Source organism: Kogia breviceps, chromosome 7 (genome assembly GCF_026419965.1).
Source record: "Kogia breviceps isolate mKogBre1 chromosome 7, mKogBre1 haplotype 1, whole genome shotgun sequence".
NCBI lineage: Eukaryota > Metazoa > Chordata > Mammalia > Artiodactyla > Physeteridae > Kogia > Kogia breviceps.
The window spans coordinates 90,658,580-90,677,171 of NC_081316.1; positions in this window are offsets into that span (position 1 = coordinate 90,658,580).

The window sequence follows — 18,592 nt, forward strand, 5'->3', positions numbered from 1 at the left end:
AGGCCTAGGTTCGAGATTGGGGTACGGATACGTGTTACGGGGAGTTGTTGTTGAAGGGCGTGGCTTATCGTTAGGTTAGGCCTCAGTGTTCAGGCTGCGGGTGTGGATTAGGGTTCAGGGTGAGTGTCGGAGATAGGGTTAGGGTTAGGCTCTCGCTGAGGCCTACGGCCGAGATTGCATTACGGATACGTGTTAGGGGGCTTGTGAATTGCAGAGCACGGCTTATCTTTAGTGTTGGTCTCAGGTTTCAGGCTGCAGCTGAGGCTTAGGGTTCAGGGTCAGGTTTGGAGCTAAGTTTAGGTTTAGGCTCCAGGTGATGCCTAGGGTCGAGATTGGGGTACGGATACGTGTTAGGGGGCGTGTGGTTTGCAGGGCACGGTCTATAGTTAGGGTGGGCCTCAGGGTTCAGACTTCCGGTAAGGCTTAGGATTCAGGGTCAGTGTTGGAGCTATGGTTAGCGTTAGGCACCCGTTGCAGCCTAGGTTCGACATTGGGATACGGATACATGTAAGGGGGCGTGTGAGTTGCACGGCGTGGCTTATCCTTAGCCTAGGCCTCAGCGTTCAGGCTGCAGGTGAGGCTTAGCGTTCAGGGTCAGGGTTGGAGCTAGGGTTATGGTTAGGCAGGCGGTGAGGCCTATGGTCGAGATTCGGTTACGGAAACGTGTTAGGGGGCATTTGCGTTGCAGGGCGTGACTTATCGTAAGGGTAGGCCCCAGGGTTCAGGCTGCGGGTGAGGCTTAGTGTTCAGGGTCAGGGTTGGAGCTCTGGTTTGGCTTAGGCTCTCGCTGAGGCCTATGGCCGAGATTGGAGTATGGATACGTGTTAGGGGGCGTGTGCATTGCAGGGCACGGCTGATCGTTAGTGTAGGTCTCAGGGTTCAGGCTGCGGTTGAGGCTTAGGGTTCAGGGTCAGGTTTGGAGCTAAGGTTAGGTTTAGGCTCCCGGTGAGGCCTAGGTTCGAGATTGTGGTACGGATACGTGTTAGGGGGCGTGTGCATTGCAGGGCACGGCTGATCGTTAGGGTAGGCCTCAGGGTTCACACTGTGGTTGAGGCTTAGGTTTCAGGGTCAGGTTTGGAGGTAGTGTTAGCGTTCGACTCCTGGTGAGGCCTAGGGTCGAGATTGGGGTACGGATACCTGTTCGGGGGTGTGTGCGTTGCAGGGCACAGCTTTTCGTTAGGGTAGCGCTCAGGGTTGTGGCTGCGGATGAGGCTTAGTGTTCAGGATAAGGGTTGTAGTTTGGGTTAGGGTTAGGCTCCCGGTGAGGCCTAGGGTCGAGATTGGGGTACGGATATATGTTAGGGAGCGTTGTTCTTGCAGGGCGCGGTTTATCATTAGGGTAGGTCTCACGGTTCAGGTTGCAGGTGAGGTTTATTGTTCAGGGTCAGGGTTGGAGCTAGGGTTAGGGTTAGGCTCCCTGTGAGGCTTTGGTTCGAGATTGGGGTACGGATACGTGTTAAGGGGCGTGTGCCTTGCAGGGCGGGACTTAACGGTAGGGCAGGCCTCAGGGTTCAGGCGGCGGGTGAGACTTAGGGTTCAGGGTCAAGTTTGGAGCTAGCGGTAATTTTAGGCTCCCCTTGAGGCTTTGGGTCGAGATTGGTGTTCGGATACGTGTTAGGTGGCGTTTGAGTTGCAGTGCGCAGATAATCATTAGGGTAGGCCTCAGGGATCAGGCTGTGGGTGAGGCTTAGGATTCAGGGACAGGGTTGGAGATAGGGTTAGGTTTAGGCTCCCGTTGAGGCTTAGGGTCGAGATTGGGGTACAGATACGTGTTAGGGGGCGTGTGCGTTGCAGGGCGCAGATAATCGTTAGGGTAGGCCTCAGGCTTCAGGCTGCGGGTGAGGCTTAGGGTTCTGGGTCGGAGTTGGAGCTAGGGTTAGGGTTATACTCCCGGTGAGGCCTAGGTTCGAGAATGGGGTACGGATACGTATTAGGGGGCGTTTGCGTTGAAGGGCGTGACTTATCCTTAGTGTAGGCCTCAGGGTTCAGGCTGCGGTTGAGGCTTAGGGTTCAGGGTCAGGGTTGGAGCTAGGCTTAGATTTAGGCTCCCGGTTATGCTTCGGGTCGAGATTGGGGTACGGATACGTGTTAGGGGGCGTGTGCATTGCAGGTCGGGGCTGGTAGTTAGGGTAGGCCTCAAGGTTCAGTGTTCCGGTTAGTCCTAGTGTTCAGGGTCAGAGTTGGAGCTAGGGTTAGCATTAGGCTTCCAGTGAAGCCTAGGGTCGAGAGTGGGGTACGGATACGTGTAGGGGGCATGTGAGTTGCACGGCACAGCTTATCGTTAGAGTAGGCCTCAGGGTTCAGGCTGCGGATGATGCTTAGGTTTCAGGGTCAGGGTTGGAGCTCGGGATAGGGTTAGGCTCCCGGTGAGGCTTCGGGTCGAGATTGGGGTACAGATACTTGTTAGGGGGCGTGTGCGTTGCAGCGCTCCGCTTATCGTTAGGTTAGGCCTCAGGGTTCAGGCTGCGGGTTAGGATTAGTGTTCAGGGTGAGAGTTGGAGCTAGGGTTAGGTTTAGGCTTCCGGTGAGGCTTAGGGCCGAGATTGGGGTACGGATACCTGTTAGGTGGCGTGTTCGTTGCAGGGCGTAGGTTATCGTTAGGGTAGGCCTCCGGGTTCAGGCTGTGGGTGAGGCTTACGGTTCATGGTCAGAGTTGGAGCTAGGGTAAGGTTTAGGTTCCCGGTGAGGCTTCGGGTCGAGATTGGGGTACGGATATGTGTTAGGGGTCGTGTGCGTTGCAGGGCGCGGCTTTTCGTTAGTGTAGGCCTCAGGGTTCAGTCTTCCTGTGAGGCTTAGGGTTCAGGGTCAGGGTTGGAGCCAGCGTTAGCGTTAGGCTCCCTGTGAGACCTAGGTTCGAGATTGGGGTACAGATACGTCTTTGCGGGCGTGTGCGTTGCAGGGTGCAGCTTATTGTTATGGTAGGCCTCAGGGTTCAGGCTGCGGGTGAGGCTTAGGGTTCAGGGTCAGGGTTGGAGCTAGGGTTAGGATTAGGCTCCCTCTGAGGCCTAGGTTCGCGATTGGTGTACGGATACGTGTTAGGGGGTGTTAGCGTTGCAGGGCGCAGCTTATCGTTGGGGTAGGTCTCAGGGTTTTGGCTGTGGGTGAGGCTTAGTGTTCAGGATAAGAGTTGGAGATAGGGTTAGTGTTCGGCTCCCACTGAGGCTTACGGTCGAGATGGGGGTAGAGATACGTGTTAGGGGGAGTTTTTCATTGCAGGGCGCCGATAATCGTTAGGGTAGGCCTCAGGGTTCAGGCTGTGGATGAGGCTTAGCGTACAGGATCAGGGTTGGATTTAGGGTTAGTGTGAGGCTCCCGGTGAGGCCTAGGGTCGAGATTGGCGTACGGAAACGTGTTAGGGCGCGTTTTCGTTTCAGGGCGCGACTTATCGTTAGGGTTGGCCTCAGCGTTCAGGCTGCGGGTGAGGCTTAGTGTTCAGGGTCAGGGTTGGAGCTAGCGTTAGCGTTCGGCTCCCGATGAGGCCTAGGTACGAGACTGGGGTACAGATACGTCTTTGGGGGTGTGTGCGTTGCAGGGCGCGGCTTATTGTTAGGGTAGGCCTCAGGGTTCAGGCTGCAGGTGAGGCTTAGTGTTCATGGTCAGAGTTGGAGCTACGGTTAGGATTAGGCTCCCGCTGAGGCTTACGGTCGAGATTGGTGTACAGATACCTGTTAAGGGGCGTGTGCGTTGCAGGGCGCATATAATCGTTAGGGTAGGCTTCAGGGTTAAGGCTGCGGATGAGGCTTCGGGTGCAGGGTTAGGGTTGGAGCTATGTTTAGGTTTAGGCTCCCGGTGAGGCTTAGGTTCGAGAATGGGGTTCGGATACGTGTTAGGGGGCGTTTGCGTTGCAGGGCGCGACTTATCTTTAGGGTCGGCCTCACGGTTCAGGCTGCGGGTGAGGCTTAGTTTTCAGGGTCAGGGTTGGAGTACGGGTTATGGTTAGGCACCCGGTGAGGCTTAGGGTCGAGATTGGGGTAAGGATACGTGTTAGGGGGCGTGTGGGTGGCAGGGCGATGCTTATAGTTATGGTAGGCCTCAGGGTTCAGTCTTCCTGTGAGGCTTAGGGTTCAGAGTCAAGATTGGAGCTAGGGTAAGTGTTAGGCTCCCGGTGAGGCCTAGGCTCGAGATTGGGGTACGGATATGTGTTAGGGGGAGTTGTTGTTGCAGGGCGTGGTTTATCATTAGGGTAGGCCTCAGGGTTCAGGCTGCGGGTGTGGATTAGGGTTCAGGGCGAGTGTCGGAGCTAGGGTTAGGTTTAGGTTCCCGGTGAGGCTTCGGGTAGAGATTTGGGTACTGATACATGTTAGGGGGCGTGTGCATTCCAGGGCGCGGCTTATCGTTAGTGTAGGCCTCAGGGTTCGTCTTCCTGTGACGCTTAGGGTTCAGGGTCAGGGTTGGAACTAGCATTAGCGTTCGACTCCCGGTGAGGCCTATGGTCGAGATTGGGGTACATATACGTGTTAGGGGGCGTGTGCTTTGCAGGGCGCAGCTTATTGTTAGGGTAGGCCTCAGGGTTCAGGCTGCGGGTGAGGCTTAGTGTTCAGGGTCAGGGTTGTAGCTAGGGTTAGGGTTAGGCTCCCTCTGAGGCCTAGGTTCGAGATTGGGGTACGGATACATTTTAGGGGGAGTGTGCCTTGCAGGGCGCGGCTTATCGTTATAGTAAGGCTCAGGGTTTTTGCTGCGAGTGAGGCTTAGTGTTCAGGATAAGGGTTGGAGTTAGGGTTAGGGTTTGGCTCCCGGTGAGGCCTAGGGTCGAGATTGGGGTACGGATATGTATTAGGGGGCGTTGTTGTTGCAAGGCACGGTTTATCGGTAGGGTAGGCCTCAGGGTTCTGGATGCAGGTGAGGTTTATTGTTCAGGGTCAGGGTTGGAGCTAGGGTTAGGGTTAGGCTCCCGGTGTTGCTTTTGGTCGAGATTGGGGTACGGATACGTGTTAGGGGGCGTGTGAGTTGCAGGACACGGCTGACGTTAGGGTAGGCCTCAGGTATCGAGCTTCGGGTGAGGCTTAGTTTTCAGGGTCAGGGTTGGAGCTAGGGTTAGGTTTAGGCTCCCGTTTAGGCTTCGGGTCGAGAATGGATTACGGATACGTTTTAGGGCGCTTGTGCATTGCAGGGCGTGGCTGAACATTAGCTTAGGCCTCAGGGTTCAGACTGTGGGTGAGTCTTAGGTTTCACGGTCAGGGTTGGAGCTAGGGGTAGGGTTAGGCTCCGGCTGAGGCTTACGGTCGTGATTGAGGTACAGATACGTCTTAGGTGTCGTGTGCTTTGCATGGCGCAGATAATACTTAGGGTAGGCTTCAGGGTTCAGGCTGCGGGTGAGGCTTAGGATTCAGGGTCTGGGTTGGAGCTAGGGTTAAGGTTAGGCTCCCTCTGAGGCCTAGGTTCGAGATTGGGGTACGGATACGTGTTACGGGGAGTTGTTGTTGAAGGGCGTGGCTTATCGTTAGGTTAGGCCTCAGTGTTCAGGCTGCGGGTGTGGATTAGGGTTCAGGGTGAGTGTCGGAGATAGGGTTAGGGTTAAGCTCTCGCTGAGGCCTACGGCCGAGATTGCATTACGGATACGTGTTAGGGGGCTTGTGAATTGCAGAGCACGGCTTATCTTTAGTGTTGGTCTCAGGTTTCAGGCTGCAGCTGAGGCTTAGGGTTCAGGGTCAGGTTTGGAGCTAAGTTTAGGTTTAGGCTCCAGGTGATGCCTAGGGTCGAGATTGGGGTACGGATACGTGTTAGGGGGCGTGTGGTTTGCAGGGCACGGCCTATAGTTAGGGTGGGCCTCAGGGTTCAGACTTCCGGTAAGGCTTAGGATTCAGGGTCAGTGTTGGAGCTATGGTTAGCGTTAGGCACCCGTTGCGGCCTAGGTTCGACATTGGGATACGGATACATGTAAGGGGGCGTGTGAGTTGCACGGCGTGGCTTATCCTTAGCCTAGGCCTCAGCGTTCAGGCTGCAGGTGAGGCTTAGCGTTCAGGGTCAGGGTTGGAGCTAGGGTTATGGTTAGGCAGGCGGTGAGGCCTATGGTCGAGATTCGGTTACGGAAACGTGTTAGGGGGCATTTGCGTTGCAGGGCGTGACTTATCGTAAGGGTAGGCCCCAGGGTTCAGGCTGCGGGTGAGGCTTAGTGTTCAGGGTCAGGGTTGGAGCTCTGGTTTGGCTTAGGCTCTCGCTGAGGCCTATGGCCGAGATTGGAGTATGGATACGTGTTAGGGGGCGTGTGCATTGCAGGGCACGGCTGATCGTTAGTGTAGGTCTCAGGGTTCAGGCTGCGGTTGAGGCTTAGGGTTCAGGGTCAGGTTTGGAGCTAAGGTTAGGTTTAGGCTCCCGGTGAGGCCTAGGTTCGAGATTGTGGTACGGATACGTGTTAGGGGGCGTGTGCATTGCAGGGCACGGCTGATCGTTAGGGTAGGCCTCAGGGTTCACACTGTGGTTGAGGCTTAGGTTTCAGGGTCAGGTTTGGAGGTAGTGTTAGCGTTCGACTCCTGGTGAGGCCTAGGGTCGAGATTGGGGTACGGATACCTGTTCGGGGGTGTGTGCGTTGCAGGGCACAGCTTTTCGTTAGGGTAGCGCTCAGGGTTGTGGCTGCAGATGAGGCTTAGTGTTCAGGATAAGGGTTGTAGTTTGGGTTAGGGTTAGGCTCCCGGTGAGGCCTAGGGTCGAGATTGGGGTACGGATATATGTTAGGGAGCGTTGTTCTTGCAGGGCGCGGTTTATCATTAGGGTAGGTCTCACGGTTCAGGTTGCAGGTGAGGTTTATTGTTCAGGGTCAGGGTTGGAGCTAGGGTTAGGGTTAGGCTCCCTGTGAGGCTTTGGTTCGAGATTGGGGTACGGATACGTGTTAAGGGGCGTGTGCCTTGCAGGGCGGGACTTAACGGTAGGGCAGGCCTCAGGGTTCAGGAGGCGGGTGAGACTTAGGGTTCAGGGTCAAGTTTGGAGCTAGCGGTAATTTTAGGCTCCCCTTGAGGCTTTGGGTCGAGATTGGTGTTCGGATACGTGTTAGGTGGCGTTTGAGTTGCAGTGCGCAGATAATCATTAGGGTAGGCCTCAGGGATCAGGCTGTGGGTGAGGCTTAGGATTCAGGGACAGGGTTGGAGATAGGGTTAGGTTTAGGCTCCCGTTGAGGCTTAGGGTCGAGATTGGGGTACAGATACGTGTTAGGGGGCGTGTGCGTTGCAGGGCGCAGATAATCGTTAGGGTAGGCCTCAGGCTTCAGGCTGCGGGTGAGGCTTAGGGTTCTGGGTCGGAGTTGGAGCTAGGGTTAGGGTTATACTCCCGGTGAGGCCTAGGTTCGAGAATGGGGTACGGATACGTATTAGGGGGCGTTTGCGTTGAAGGGCGTGACTTATCCTTAGTGTAGGCCTCAGGGTTCAGGCTGCGGTTGAGGCTTAGGGTTCAGGGTCAGGGTTGGAGCTAGGCTTAGATTTAGGCTCCCGGTTATGCTTCGGGTCGAGATTGGGGTACGGATACGTGTTAGGGGGCGTGTGCATTGCAGGTCGGGGCTGGTAGTTAGGGTAGGCCTCAAGGTTCAGTGTTCCGGTTAGTCCTAGTGTTCAGGGACAGGGTTGGAGCTAGGGTTAGCATTAGGCTTCCAGTGAAGCCTAGGGTCGAGAGTGGGGTACGGATACGTGTAGGGGGCATGTGAGTTGCACGGCACAGCTTATCGTTAGAGTAGGCCTCAGGGTTCAGGCTGCGGATGATGCTTAGGTTTCAGGGTCAGGGTTGGAGCTCGGGATAGGGTTAGGCTCCCGGTGAGGCTTCGGGTCGAGATTGGGGTACAGATACTTGTTAGGGGGCGTGTGCGTTGCAGCGCTCCGCTTATCGTTAGGTTAGGCCTCAGGGTTCAGGCTGCGGGTTAGGATTAGTGTTCAGGGTGAGAGTTGGAGCTAGGGTTAGGTTTAGGCTTCCGGTGAGGCTTACGGCCGAGATTGGGGTACGGATACCTGTTAGGTGGCGTGTTCGTTGCAGGGCGTAGGTTATCGTTAGGGTAGGCCTCCGGGTTCAGGCTGTGGGTGAGGCTTACGGTTCATGGTCAGAGTTGGAGCTAGGGTAAGGTTTAGGTTCCCGGTGAGGCTTCGGGTCGAGATTGGGGTACGGATATGTGTTAGGGGTCGTGTGCGTTGCAGGGCGCGGCTTTTCGTTAGTGTAGGCCTCAGGGTTCAGTCTTCCTGTGAGGCTTAGGGTTCAGGGTCAGGGTTGGAGCCAGCGTTAGCGTTAGGCTCCCTGTGAGACCTAGGTTCGAGATTGGGGTACAGATACGTCTTTGCGGGCGTGTGCGTTGCAGGGTGCAGCTTATTGTTATGGTAGGCCTCAGGGTTCAGGCTGCGGGTGAGGCTTAGGGTTCAGGGTCAGGGTTGGAGCTAGGGTTAGGATTAGGCTCCCTCTGAGGCCTAGGTTCGCGATTGGTGTACGGATACGTGTTAGGGGGTGTTAGCGTTGCAGGGCGCAGCTTATCGTTGGGGTAGGTCTCAGGGTTTTGGCTGTGGGTGAGGCTTAGTGTTCAGGATAAGAGTTGGAGATAGGGTTAGTGTTCGGCTCCCACTGAGGCTTACGGTCGAGATGGGGGTAGAGATACGTGTTAGGGGGAGTTTTTCATTGCAGGGCGCCGATAATCGTTAGGGTAGGCCTCAGGGTTCAGGCTGTGGATGAGGCTTAGCGTACAGGATCAGGGTTGGATTTAGGGTTAGTGTGAGGCTCCCAGTGAGGCCTAGGGTCGAGATTGGCGTACGGAAACGTGTTAGGGCGCGTTTTCGTTTCAGGGCGCGACTTATCGTTAGGGTTGGCCTCAGCGTTCAGGCTGCGGGTGAGGCTTAGTGTTCAGGGTCAGGGTTGGAGCTAGCGTTAGCGTTCGGCTCCCGATGAGGCCTAGGTACGAGACTGGGGTACAGATACGTCTTTGGGGGTGTGTGCGTTGCAGGGCGCGGCTTATTGTTAGGGTAGGCCTCAGGGTTCAGGCTGCAGGTGAGGCTTAGTGTTCATGGTCAGAGTTGGAGCTACGGTTAGGATTAGGCTCCCGCTGAGGCTTACGGTCGAGATTGGTGTACAGATACCTGTTAAGGGGCGTGTGCGTTGCAGGGCGCATATAATCGTTAGGGTAGGCTTCAGGGTTAAGGCTGCGGATGAGGCTTCGGGTGCAGGGTTAGGGTTGGAGCTATGTTTAGGTTTAGGCTCCCGGTGAGGCCTAGGTTCGAGAATGGGGTTCGGATACGTGTTAGGGGGCGTTTGCGTTGCAGGGCGCGACTTATCTTTAGGGTCGGCCTCACGGTTCAGGCTGCGGGTGAGGCTTAGTTTTCAGGGTCAGGGTTGGAGTACGGGTTATGGTTAGGCACCCGGTGAGGCTTAGGGTCGAGATTGGGGTAAGGATACGTGTTAGGGGGCGTGTGGGTTGCAGGGCGATGCTTATAGTTATGGTAGGCCTCAGGGTTCAGTCTTCCTGTGAGGCTTAGGGTTCAGAGTCAAGATTGGAGCTAGGGTAAGTGTTAGGCTCCCGGTGAGGCCTAGGCTCGAGATTGGGGTACGGATATGTGTTAGGGGGAGTTGTTGTTGCAGGGCGTGGTTTATCATTAGGGTAGGCCTCAGGGTTCAGGCTGCGGGTGTGGATTAGGGTTCAGGGCGAGTGTCGGAGCTAGGGTTAGGTTTAGGTTCCCGGTGAGGCTTCGGGTAGAGATTTGGGTACTGATACATGTTAGGGGGCGTGTGCATTCCAGGGCGCGGCTTATCGTTAGTGTAGGCCTCAGGGTTCGTCTTCCTGTGACGCTTAGGGTTCAGGGTCAGGGTTGGAACTAGCATTAGCGTTCGACTCCCGGTGAGGCCTATGGTCGAGATTGGGGTACATATACGTGTTAGGGGGCGTGTGCTTTGCAGGGCGCAGCTTATTGTTAGGGTAGGCCTCAGGGTTCAGGCTGCGGGTGAGGCTTAGTGTTCAGGGTCAGGGTTGTAGCTAGGGTTAGGGTTAGGCTCCCTCTGAGGCCTAGGTTCGAGATTGGGGTACGGATACATTTTAGGGGGAGTGTGCCTTGCAGGGCGCGGCTTATCGTTATAGTAAGGCTCAGGGTTTTTGCTGCGAGTGAGGCTTAGTGTTCAGGATAAGGGTTGGAGTTAGGGTTAGGGTTTGGCTCCCGTTGAGGCCTAGGGTCGAGATTGGGGTACGGATATGTATTAGGGGGCGTTGTTGTTGCAAGGCACGGTTTATCGGTAGGGTAGGCCTCAGGGTTCTGGATGCAGGTGAGGTTTATTGTTCAGGGTCAGGGTTGGAGCTAGGGTTAGGGTTAGGCTCCCGGTGTTGCTTTTGGTCGAGATTGGGGTACGGATACGTGTTAGGGGGCGTGTGAGTTGCAGGACACGGCTGACGTTAGGGTAGGCCTCAGGTATCGAGCTTCGGGTGAGGCTTAGTTTTCAGGGTCAGGGTTGGAGCTAGGGTTAGGTTTAGGCTCCCGTTTAGGCTTCGGGTCGAGATTGGATTACGGATACGTTTTAGGGCGCTTGTGCATTGCAGGGCGTGGCTGAACATTAGCTTAGGCCTCAGGGTTCAGACTGTGGGTGAGTCTTAGGTTTCACGGTCAGGGTTGGAGCTAGGGGTAGGGTTAGGCTCCGGCTGAGGCTTACGGTCGTGATTGAGGTACAGATACGTCTTAGGTGTCGTGTGCTTTGCATGGCGCAGATAATACTTAGGGTAGGCTTCAGGGTTCAGGCTGCGGGTGAGGCTTAGGATTCAGGGTCTGGGTTGGAGCTAGGGTTAAGGTTAGGCTCCCTCTGAGGCCTAGGTTCGAGATTGGGGTACGGATACGTGTTACGGGGAGTTGTTGTTGAAGGGCGTGGCTTATCGTTAGGTTAGGCCTCAGTGTTCAGGCTGCGGGTGTGGATTAGGGTTCAGGGTGAGTGTCGGAGATAGGGTTAGGGTTAGGCTCTCGCTGAGGCCTACGGCCGAGATTGCATTACGGATACGTGTTAGGGGGCTTGTGAATTGCAGAGCACGGCTTATCTTTAGTGTTGGTCTCAGGTTTCAGGCTGCAGCTGAGGCTTAGGGTTCAGGGTCAGGTTTGGAGCTAAGTTTAGGTTTAGGCTCCAGGTGATGCCTAGGGTCGAGATTGGGGTACGGATACGTGTTAGGGGGCGTGTGGTTTGCAGGGCACGGCCTATAGTTAGGGTGGGCCTCAGGGTTCAGACTTCCGGTAAGGCTTAGGATTCAGGGTCAGTGTTGGAGCTATGGTTAGTGTTAGGCACCCGTTGCGGCCTAGGTTCGACATTGGGATACGGATACATGTAAGGGGGCGTGTGAGTTGCACGGCGTGGCTTATCCTTAGCCTAGGCCTCAGCGTTCAGGCTGCAGGTGAGGCTTAGCGTTCAGGGTCAGGGTTGGAGCTAGGGTTATGGTTAGGCAGGCGGTGAGGCCTATGGTCGAGATTCGGTTACGGAAACGTGTTAGGGGGCATTTGCGTTGCAGGGCGTGACTTATCGTAAGGGTAGGCCCCAGGGTTCAGGCTGCGGGTGAGGCTTAGTGTTCAGGGTCAGGGTTGGAGCTCTGGTTTGGCTTAGGCTCTCGCTGAGGCCTATGGCCGAGATTGGAGTATGGATACGTGTTAGGGGGCGTGTGCATTGCAGGGCACGGCTGATCGTTAGTGTAGGTCTCAGGGTTCAGGCTGCGGTTGAGGCTTAGGGTTCAGGGTCAGGTTTGGAGCTAAGGTTAGGTTTAGGCTCCCGGTGAGGCCTAGGTTCGAGATTGTGGTACGGATACGTGTTAGGGGGCGTGTGCATTGCAGGGCACGGCTGATCGTTAGGGTAGGCCTCAGGGTTCACACTGTGGTTGAGGCTTAGGTTTCAGGGTCAGGTTTGGAGGTAGTGTTAGCGTTCGACTCCTGGTGAGGCCTAGGGTCGAGATTGGGGTACGGATACCTGTTCGGGGGTGTGTGCGTTGCAGGGCACAGCTTTTCGTTAGGGTAGCGCTCAGGGTTGTGGCTGCGGATGAGGCTTAGTGTTCAGGATAAGGGTTGTAGTTTGGGTTAGGGTTAGGCTCCCGGTGAGGCCTAGGGTCGAGATTGGGGTACGGATATATGTTAGGGAGCGTTGTTCTTGCAGGGCGCGGTTTATCGTTAGGGTAGGTCTCACGGTTCAGGTTGCAGGTGAGGTTTATTGTTCAGGGTCAGGGTTGGAGCTAGGGTTAGGGTTAGGCTCCCTGTGAGGCTTTGGTTCGAGATTGGGGTACGGATACGTGTTAAGGGGCGTGTGCCTTGCAGGGCGGGACTTAACGGTAGGGCAGGCCTCAGGGTTCAGGCGGCGGGTGAGACTTAGGGTTCAGGGTCAAGTTTGGAGCTAGCGGTAATTTTAGGCTCCCCTTGAGGCTTTGGGTCGAGATTGGTGTTCGGATACGTGTTAGGTGGCGTTTGAGTTGCAGTGCGCAGATAATCATTAGGGTAGGCCTCAGGGATCAGGCTGTGGGTGAGGCTTAGGATTCAGGGACAGGGTTGGAGATAGGGTTAGGTTTAGGCTCCCGTTGAGGCTTAGGGTCGAGATTGGGGTACAGATACGTGTTAGGGGGCGTGTGCGTTGCAGGGCGCAGATAATCGTTAGGGTAGGCCTCAGGCTTCAGGCTGCGGGTGAGGCTTAGGGTTCTGGGTCGGAGTTGGAGCTAGGGTTAGGGTTATACTCCCGGTGAGGCCTAGGTTCGAGAATGGGGTACGGATACGTATTAGGGGGCGTTTGCGTTGAAGGGCGTGACTTATCCTTAGTGTAGGCCTCAGGGTTCAGGCTGCGGTTGAGGCTTAGGGTTCAGGGTCAGGGTTGGAGCTAGGCTTAGATTTAGGCTCCCGGTTATGCTTCGGGTCGAGATTGGGGTACGGATACGTGTTAGGGGGCGTGTGCATTGCAGGTCGGGGCTGGTAGTTAGGGTAGGCCTCAAGGTTCAGTGTTCCGGTTAGTCCTAGTGTTCAGGGTCAGAGTTGGAGCTAGGGTTAGCATTAGGCTTCCAGTGAAGCCTAGGGTCGAGAGTGGGGTACGGATACGTGTAGGGGGCATGTGAGTTGCACGGCACAGCTTATCGTTAGAGTAGGCCTCAGGGTTCAGGCTGCGGATGATGCTTAGGTTTCAGGGTCAGGGTTGGAGCTCGGGATAGGGTTAGGCTCCCGGTGAGGCTTCGGGTCGAGATTGGGGTACAGATACTTGTTAGGGGGCGTGTGCGTTGCAGCGCTCCGCTTATCGTTAGGTTAGGCCTCAGGGTTCAGGCTGCGGGTTAGGATTAGTGTTCAGGGTGAGAGTTGGAGCTAGGGTTAGGTTTAGGCTTCCGGTGAGGCTTAGGGCCGAGATTGGGGTACGGATACCTGTTAGGTGGCGTGTTCGTTGCAGGGCGTAGGTTATCGTTAGGGTAGGCCTCCGGGTTCAGGCTGTGGGTGAGGCTTACGGTTCATGGTCAGAGTTGGAGCTAGGGTAAGGTTTAGGTTCCCGGTGAGGCTTCGGGTCGAGATTGGGGTACGGATATGTGTTAGGGGTCGTGTGCGTTGCAGGGCGCGGCTTTTCGTTAGTGTAGGCCTCAGGGTTCAGTCTTCCTGTGAGGCTTAGGGTTCAGGGTCAGGGTTGGAGCCAGCGTTAGCGTTAGGCTCCCTGTGAGACCTAGGTTCGAGATTGGGGTACAGATACGTCTTTGCGGGCGTGTGCGTTGCAGGGTGCAGCTTATTGTTATGGTAGGCCTCAGGGTTCAGGCTGCGGGTGAGGCTTAGGGTTCAGGGTCAGGGTTGGAGCTAGGGTTAGGATTAGGCTCCCTCTGAGGCCTAGGTTCGCGATTGGTGTACGGATACGTGTTAGGGGGTGTTAGCGTTGCAGGGCGCAGCTTATCGTTGGGGTAGGTCTCAGGGTTTTGGCTGTGGGTGAGGCTTAGTGTTCAGGATAAGAGTTGGAGATAGGGTTAGTGTTCGGCTCCCACTGAGGCTTACGGTCGAGATGGGGGTAGAGATACGTGTTAGGGGGAGTTTTTCATTGCAGGGCGCCGATAATCGTTAGGGTAGGCCTCAGGGTTCAGGCTGTGGATGAGGCTTAGCGTACAGGATCAGGGTTGGATTTAGGGTTAGTGTGAGGCTCCCGGTGAGGCCTAGGGTCGAGATTGGCGTACGGAAACGTGTTAGGGCGCGTTTTCGTTTCAGGGCGCGACTTATCGTTAGGGTTGGCCTCAGCGTTCAGGCTGCGGGTGAGGCTTAGTGTTCAGGGTCAGGGTTGGAGCTAGCGTTAGCGTTCGGCTCCCGATGAGGCCTAGGTACGAGACTGGGGTACAGATACGTCTTTGGGGGTGTGTGCGTTGCAGGGCGCGGCTTATTGTTAGGGTAGGCCTCAGGGTTCAGGCTGCAGGTGAGGCTTAGTGTTCATGGTCAGAGTTGGAGCTACGGTTAGGATTAGGCTCCCGCTGAGGCTTATGGTCGAGATTGGTGTACAGATACCTGTTAAGGGGCGTGTGCGTTGCAGGGCGCATATAATCGTTAGGGTAGGCTTCAGGGTTAAGGCTGCGGATGAGGCTTCGGGTGCAGGGTTAGGGTTGGAGCTATGTTTAGGTTTAGGCTCCCGGTGAGGCCTAGGTTCGAGAATGGGGTTCGGATACGTGTTAGGGGGCGTTTGCGTTGCAGGGCGCGACTTATCTTTAGGGTCGGCCTCACGGTTCAGGCTGCGGGTGAGGCTTAGTTTTCAGGGTCAGGGTTGGAGTACGGGTTATGGTTAGGCACCCGGTGAGGCTTAGGGTCGAGATTGGGGTAAGGATACGTGTTAGGGGGCGTGTGGGTGGCAGGGCGATGCTTATAGTTATGGTAGGCCTCAGGGTTCAGTCTTCCTGTGAGGCTTAGGGTTCAGAGTCAAGATTGGAGCTAGGGTAAGTGTTAGGCTCCCGGTGAGGCCTAGGCTCGAGATTGGGGTACGGATATGTGTTAGGGGGAGTTGTTGTTGCAGGGCGTGGTTTATCATTAGGGTAGGCCTCAGGGTTCAGGCTGCGGGTGTGGATTAGGGTTCAGGGCGAGTGTCGGAGCTAGGGTTAGGTTTAGGTTCCCGGTGAGGCTTCGGGTAGAGATTTGGGTACTGATACATGTTAGGGGGCGTGTGCATTCCAGGGCGCGGCTTATCGTTAGTGTAGGCCTCAGGGTTCGTCTTCCTGTGACGCTTAGGGTTCAGGGTCAGGGTTGGAACTAGCATTAGCGTTCGACTCCCGGTGAGGCCTATGGTCGAGATTGGGGTACATATACGTGTTAGGGGGCGTGTGCTTTGCAGGGCGCAGCTTATTGTTAGGGTAGGCCTCAGGGTTCAGGCTGCGGGTGAGGCTTAGTGTTCAGGGTCAGGGTTGTAGCTAGGGTTAGGGTTAGGCTCCCTCTGAGGCCTAGGTTCGAGATTGGGGTACGGATACATTTTAGGGGGAGTGTGCCTTGCAGGGCGCGGCTTATCGTTATAGTAAGGCTCAGGGTTTTTGCTGCGAGTGAGGCTTAGTGTTCAGGATAAGGGTTGGAGTTAGGGTTAGGGTTTGGCTCCCGGTGAGGCCTAGGGTCGAGATTGGGGTACGGATATGTATGAGGGGGCGTTGTTGTTGCAAGGCACGGTTTATCGGTAGGGTAGGCCTCAGGGTTCTGGATGCAGGTGAGGTTTATTGTTCAGGGTCAGGGTTGGAGCTAGGGTTAGGGTTAGGCTCCCGGTGTTGCTTTTGGTCGAGATTGGGGTACGGATACGTGTTAGGGGGCGTGTGAGTTGCAGGACACGGCTGACGTTAGGGTAGGCCTCAGGTATCGAGCTTCGGGTGAGGCTTAGTTTTCAGGGTCAGGGTTGGAGCTAGGGTTAGGTTTAGGCTCCCGTTTAGGCTTCGGGTCGAGATTGGATTACGGATACGTTTTAGGGCGCTTGTGCATTGCAGGGCGTGGCTGAACATTAGCTTAGGCCTCAGGGTTCAGACTGTGGGTGAGTCTTAGGTTTCACGGTCAGGGTTGGAGCTAGGGGTAGGGTTAGGCTCCGGCTGAGGCTTACGGTCGTGATTGAGGTACAGATACGTCTTAGGTGTCGTGTGCTTTGCATGGCGCAGATAATACTTAGGGTAGGCTTCAGGGTTCAGGCTGCGGGTGAGGCTTAGGATTCAGGGTCTGGGTTGGAGCTAGGGTTAAGGTTAGGCTCCCTCTGAGGCCTAGGTTCGAGATTGGGGTACGGATACGTGTTACGGGGAGTTGTTGTTGAAGGGCGTGGCTTATCGTTAGGTTAGGCCTCAGTGTTCAGGCTGCGGGTGTGGATTAGGGTTCAGGGTGAGTGTCGGAGATAGGGTTAGGGTTAAGCTCTCGCTGAGGCCTACGGCCGAGATTGCATTACGGATACGTGTTAGGGGGCTTGTGAATTGCAGAGCACGGCTTATCTTTAGTGTTGGTCTCAGGTTTCAGGCTGCAGCTGAGGCTTAGGGTTCAGGGTCAGGTTTGGAGCTAAGTTTAGGTTTAGGCTCCAGGTGATGCCTAGGGTCGAGATTGGGGTACGGATACGTGTTAGGGGGCGTGTGGTTTGCAGGGCACGGCCTATAGTTAGGGTGGGCCTCAGGGTTCAGACTTCCGGTAAGGCTTAGGATTCAGGGTCAGTGTTGGAGCTATGGTTAGCGTTAGGCACCCGTTGCGGCCTAGGTTCGACATTGGGATACGGATACATGTAAGGGGGCGTGTGAGTTGCACGGCGTGGCTTATCCTTAGCCTAGGCCTCAGCGTTCAGGCTGCAGGTGAGGCTTAGCGTTCAGGGTCAGGGTTGGAGCTAGGGTTATGGTTAGGCAGGCGGTGAGGCCTATGGTCGAGATTCGGTTACGGAAACGTGTTAGGGGGCATTTGCGTTGCAGGGCGTGACTTATCGTAAGGGTAGGCCCCAGGGTTCAGGCTGCGGGTGAGGCTTAGTGTTCAGGGTCAGGGTTGGAGCTCTGGTTTGGCTTAGGCTCTCGCTGAGGCCTATGGCCGAGATTGGAGTATGGATACGTGTTAGGGGGCGTGTGCATTGCAGGGCACGGCTGATCGTTAGTGTAGGTCTCAGGGTTCAGGCTGCGGTTGAGGCTTAGGGTTCAGGGTCAGGTTTGGAGCTAAGGTTAGGTTTAGGCTCCCGGTGAGGCCTAGGTTCGAGATTGTGGTACGGATACGTGTTAGGGGGCGTGTGCATTGCAGGGCACGGCTGATCGTTAGGGTAGGCCTCAGGGTTCACACTGTGGTTGAGGCTTAGGTTTCAGGGTCAGGTTTGGAGGTAGTGTTAGCGTTCGACTCCTGGTGAGGCCTAGGGTCGAGATTGGGGTACGGATACCTGTTCGGGGGTGTGTGCGTTGCAGGGCACAGCTTTTCGTTAGGGTAGCGCTCAGGGTTGTGGCTGCGGATGAGGCTTAGTGTTCAGGATAAGTGTTGTAGTTTGGGTTAGGGTTAGGCTCCCGGTGAGGCCTAGGGTCGAGATTGGGGTACGGATATATGTTAGGGAGCGTTGTTCTTGCAGGGCGCGGTTTATCATTAGGGTAGGTCTCACGGTTCAGGTTGCAGGTGAGGTTTATTGTTCAGGGTCAGGGTTGGAGCTAGGGTTAGGGTTAGGCTCCCTGTGAGGCTTTGGTTCGAGATTGGGGTACGGATACGTGTTAAGGGGCGTGTGCCTTGCAGGGCGGGACTTAACGGTAGGGCAGGCCTCAGGGTTCAGGCGGCGGGTGAGACTTAGGGTTCAGGGTCAAGTTTGGAGCTAGCGGTAATTTTAGGCTCCCCTTGAGGCTTTGGGTCGAGATTGGTGTTCGGATACGTGTTAGGTGGCGTTTGAGTTGCAGTGCGCAGATAATCATTAGGGTAGGCCTCAGGGATCAGGCTGTGGGTGAGGCTTAGGATTCAGGGACAGGGTTGGAGATAGGGTTAGGTTTAGGCTCCCGTTGAGGCTTAGGGTCGAGATTGGGGTACAGATACGTGTTAGGGGGCGTGTGCGTTGCAGGGCGCAGATAATCGTTAGGGTAGGCCTCAGGCTTCAGGCTGCGGGTGAGGCTTAGGGTTCTGGGTCGGAGTTGGAGCTAGGGTTAGGGTTATACTCCCGGTGAGGCCTAGGTTCGAGAATGGGGTACGGATACGTATTAGGGGGCGTTTGCGTTGAAGGGCGTGACTTATCCTTAGTGTAGGCCTCAGGGTTCAGGCTGCGGTTGAGGCTTAGGGTTCAGGGTCAGGGTTGGAGCTAGGCTTAGATTTAGGCTCCCGGTTATGCTTCGGGTCGAGATTGGGGTACGGATACGTGTTAGGGGGCGTGTGCATTGCAGGTCGGGGCTGGTAGTTAGGGTAGGCCTCAAGGTTCAGTGTTCCGGTTAGTCCTAGTGTTCAGGGTCAGGGTTGGAGCTAGGGTTAGCATTAGGCTTCCAGTGAAGCCTAGGGTCGAGAGTGGGGTACGGATACGTGTAGGGGGCATGTGAGTTGCACGGCACAGCTTATCGTTAGAGTAGGCCTCAGGGTTCAGGCTGCGGATGATGCTTAGGTTTCAGGGTCAGGGTTGGAGCTCGGGATAGGGTTAGGCTCCCGGTGAGGCTTCGGGTCGAGATTGGGGTACAGATACTTGTTAGGGGGCGTGTGCGTTGCAGCGCTCCGCTTATCGTTAGGTTAGGCCTCAGGGTTCAGGCTGCGGGTTAGGATTAGTG